The sequence below is a fragment of the Epinephelus fuscoguttatus genome, linkage group LG11 (genome assembly GCF_011397635.1).
Source record: "Epinephelus fuscoguttatus linkage group LG11, E.fuscoguttatus.final_Chr_v1".
Lineage (NCBI taxonomy): Eukaryota > Metazoa > Chordata > Actinopteri > Perciformes > Serranidae > Epinephelus > Epinephelus fuscoguttatus.
The window spans coordinates 14,312,827-14,317,642 of NC_064762.1; the positions used below are offsets into that span (position 1 = coordinate 14,312,827).

Below are 4,816 nucleotides of genomic sequence, written 5' to 3' on the forward strand. Positions count from 1 at the left end.
GTTACAATAATAATGGCTATTTATTAATTTTATTTATGATTATAAATACATTTGCTCATGGTTATTGTGGATGGTGATGTGTGGCTGCCTGTCTCAGCAAATTATTTTTCTCTATGTTTTTTTTATCAATATGTTGGAGTGGTCCATTAAGAACACAACAAATTTAGATAAACTAAAAAAAACACACACAAAAAAATAAATAAATAAAAAAAATATGTGTACTAATGATGAATACAAAACTATAATAACTCTGTATTTAACTAATGAAAAAATAAAATTAATAAACGCCCATTTTAAATGGAAGTTTGACTTTATGAATGTTTTACAAATATAAAAAAAGAAACAAGCAAACCCACTCTGAGAAATCACTTAAACTAAACTCAGTTTCAAACAAAAATTGAAAATGAAATTAAAACAAAAACTAATGACTAATGAAAAAAAACTATAATAAATCCATCTATAACTAATAATAATAATAATAATAATAATAATAATAATAATAATAATAACAACACTTTAAATGGAAGTTTGACTCTGAATGTTTTACAATTGTTAAAAAATGTAAACTTTAGACATTAGGAAGAGCATATCTGTATATTTTAATTACTGACCATATAAAAGCTTAAACTAATACTGAAACTAAAAAAAACAACTTAACTTTTTAAAAAAAAAATAATAAAAAAATAAACAGGAACAAGCTCACTCTGAAAACTAACTCAAAATAAACCTATCTCAAAAAAAAATTAAAAATGAAATTAAAATAAAAACTAATCAAAATACAAAAACTATCATGAGTCTGTCTGTGACTAATCAGAAACAAGGATGAGAAAATCCACACAGTTTTAAATGGGTTTGTAAAAGAAAATAATGAGTCTGCAATTCAGTTAGTAAAAAAAAGAAACTTCAGACATTTAGAATAAATTTTAATTCACCATTTTATGTGTTCAGCAATCTTTTATTTTCTTTCTCAAACATCCACTGCCACACAGGAAAACACCAAACTACTGAAGAAGAGAAACAACCTATCACAGCTAACTACCACCTCCAGAGTATGCAGCGTACACCACAACGCCACTGTGTCTCTGAGTCCACGCTGACTGAATTCACGACGCAGTAGCTGGTTGAAGGGGACCAAACCTCACAGAAACACCTGACTTGGTTCCGTTTGACCAGCCACAGCAAGGCGTGTTGCTTCAGCTGCAAGAGGCAGAGCGAGGGGGGGAGGGAGCGGGAGGGCAGGAGGGGGGAGGCATGCAGCGAGGAGTGGAGGGGGGGGTAGAGGGAAGGAAGGTTACAGGGGTAGAGGACATAGGGAAAGAAGGAAACGAGAGAGGAGAAATAGAAGGTGGAGATCATCGGCGAGGCCGTCACGTCCTCTTCAGCCTTACCTGATGAGACACAGAGAGAGAAAGAGAACATGATGGCTGAGTCACTCCTGACATATCCTGCATAGTTACAACACAGAAACAAGAGTCTCCGAGCAGATAGTTCCTATTTAGAGGTTTGGGAAGCCTGACAGCCGGTGACATCGCCCCATTTCCTTCCAAATCCAGCCTACAGGAGCGAACCCTTCACTCTCAGTGACAGCTCCACATCTCTCCCTCCCCTCCTTCCCTTTTTTGAGAGTCCTGTGGTTGCTATAATGGGTGACAGCTGTGGTCTGTCAATCCTCCTTGACTGTCAGCCGTTGGGGCAGGGCAGGAATTTTTCAAGAAGTTCCCTGAGACCCGATCATCGGCGCTGAGAGTAACACTAACTGAGGGAGAGGGAACAGGCCTTTCACCTGTTGTCCTGTCACACACACACACACGCACACACACACATGAACTCTGACATCCCCCCTCCCCGTCTCATAAAACAGACAGTCGTGTTGAACAGAGCTCCATCTTTTATAACTGTCACTCCACTTTTTCTAGAAGATAAGAAAATAAAATCAGCTTCTTGATGGTGCGGTTGGCGCTCAAGGCCCCTTGAAACCACACACTTCCTTACATTCCATAAGTGGTGTATTAATATGGGGATATAAGGAAGCATGTCCTCACAAGGGGCAACAACTGGATTCACCGCTCCTCAGACACAAAGCACCCTTTCATAGTCGCAGAGCAGCAGGAACACCCGGCTTAACAATGGTTAACTGTGACAGAGAGCGCGGAGATGGATGGAGCTACAGGAACATGTGACGCCGGCTTCGATCATCTGAACCACAGAGTTAAAGATGAATTGTGGTTTGTAGCGTGGCTTTTTTGAGCTTCATTTTCCTGCTGTTATCTTCTAATGCAAGCAAAAAAAAGGACCCTGAGAACCCTAAATAAAAATGGTTTTGAGTTCAGATTAATGCTGCTCAATATCAGCCCCACGCAGCTCTTTGATGGGTAATGCCAGCGTAATGATGCCGCACTCCCCTGTGTTTAAATAACTCTGGAGGGCGAGGCAAATTCTGACTTCCAGCAGACAAAGGTCACAATCTGTGCCAAGACATTTTTGATCCCAACAACTGTGTGATAATGTCCCTTTTTAAAGAACAGAAATCAATGTTAAAATATTTGAAACAAAACTGAGCTTAAATGCGATAAAAATATCTTTCTTACTCACCTTTATGGAATTCTGTTGCGCCTCCTCTTGTGGTTTTCTCTTGGTGAGCAGCTGAAGTAGAGCATGAGGCCACAAGCCTTCTCCTACGCTGTCTACTGGTGACTTCCTTGATAAGTCTAACCACCACTGCTGTGTCAACTAGCTCTGAGCCAAATGGCCGTTAGAGAGACTTTGATTAGACGGTGACGAGAGTTCCCTGATTCTTTCCTGTGTCACACCTCAGCTTCCCCCCTCACCTGACAGAGGCGTCAGGGTCTGCGTGTGTCATAAAACTCACAGAAAACATCTAACAGCTGCTCTGAAGTCTGATTTTTATTCACATGGTGCTGCAGATCAAGGAGAGTAGGACTAGGAAGTGAGCAGCATCTGAATCTGGAAGACTGTCGCCCATTTGTTGATGTCATACTTTGACATAACTAAGAAAAAAAGCTTCCTAGAAAATTTAAAAAATGAGCATTACAACCACAAACACACATAAAAGACTTGACTCTCAGACCAACCTCGTCCCTGAAGCTGCCCTTTCCAACCTTCAAACCCCAAACTCACCCCCTGCTCCCTGTCTTAACTTCCTCCTGCCTTCACCTCAGCTCTCCTGTGATCAACCATCCTCCTCCGTATCTGGCCCGGTGGATTGTGCCCACAACAGGCCTTGCAGATCGGCCTTTTCTATCCCGCCAGGAGCGCCCCCCTCCAAAGCGGCCTCCCACCTGTTGGTGTCCTTTAGAAGCCCGGGCCTCTCCTGCGCCTCCTGTCCGGCCCAATCAGGGCCCTGACAGGGGGGAGCCAGCCTGTGAAATCACACCTCTCAGCTGTTCGCACTGGGCTCGAGACACCCTACACCCCTGCCGTTCCTCTGTTCAGCCCCCACCCCACCCTGCCTCTATTTTACACCGAATGTCAATGGCTCCTTTTTGGAGGAAAAAGAAGGGGAGAAAGAGAGAGGGAGAAACAAGGAAGCAACTGCGCGATGGGCGTGTTTTATTGGGTTTGGGGGGTATACGGTCAGAACAGCAGTTCCAGCAGACCACGAGTCACAGCTGAAGCCAAGGTTGAGTTTCACCCCCAGTTTGGTTTCTGCGCTTCGCTCTGGTTTCATTGTATCGTTTACAGTGCAGGAAAAAGCGACTGTTGTCAAAGCGTTTAGTGGCCTCTCGCAATTTTTATGCGATGACACAACGGCTGACGGTGATGACCTTTGTGAGGTAGACACATGACCAATCAGTGTGTTTCAGTCCTTTGATAAACCGTAATGCAAACCTGCGTTAATGAAGCACAGCCAATGATATGTGAGGAGTGTGAATAAGTTATATGGGTGCTCTCAGGGCATCATAAAAACAAGCAATAAATTCTCCAGTGGCCACAAGGTGACCACCCTGCCGCCATGACACTTACAAAACACAGAATGTTACATCAGCTGCGTTTGTGGGAAGCTAAAAAAATATCAAATTGTCTGAATGAGAAAGTTATCAATTAAGGTGCAACAATTACTCATGAGCCATTCAAACCATTTAGCAACATGATTTTTTTCATCTCTCTTACCTTAAAGGAGCATTGTGTAAGATTTAGTGGCACCTAGTGGTGAAGATTGCAGATTGCCGATTGCAACCAGCTGAAAATTCTCCCATTCCAACAAACACAGACTTTCACCCAAACGAGTGGTGTTCACGTCTGGTAAGATTCTAAAGCCAAACCTATTCTTTTTTTTCCTAAACCTAACTGCATGTGTGTTGTTGAAGTCAATTTGAGATGTTGTACAGACGTACTTTGTTTATTTCCTGTGAAAATAGAAGTGTATCTTGAAAGAAGACAATGCATGTAACAGGCAGAACTTGACACGGCGTCCCAGAACGTCAACAACCAACACACCCAGGGTACCTTGCATGTCGTATGTGGACATGGAATGTCCATGACCAAACATCAATATGTGACGAGGTCGGAGTGAGAATGTGTTGGATCAACAGGAAGGCAACCCAGGCACTCTGAAAACATATAGAACAACAAGGAAGGAAATACTATAAAGCCTTTATTGTAGTGGCTGAATCACTAGATGACGCCAACGTGTTTCGACCACTGCAGGTCTTCCCTTTCAAAACATACAACAAAGGTATGGCCCCAACTATACAGTGGCAGGAACCAATCAGAGGCCATCACATGACCTGTACAGACCCGTAAACCAGTAAAAACACTGAATAAAGCAGTTTCATCTTAAAAAATCTGTGTCTTT

The 4,816-nt window shown here is 42.4% G+C and overlaps 1 long non-coding RNA gene across 1 annotated transcript; it reads right to left on the reverse strand.

Annotated features, from left to right (window-relative positions):
• Positions 1 to 917: 917 nt before the first annotated feature.
• Positions 918 to 3,495, reverse strand: LOC125896568 (uncharacterized). Its single transcript, XR_007450288.1, has 2 exons — positions 2,593 to 3,495; positions 918 to 1,388 (listed from the first exon to the last, which is right to left on the reverse strand). It is a non-coding gene; the product is annotated as an uncharacterized LOC125896568 (long non-coding RNA).
• Between the last annotated feature and the right edge of the window lie 1,321 nt (positions 3,496 to 4,816).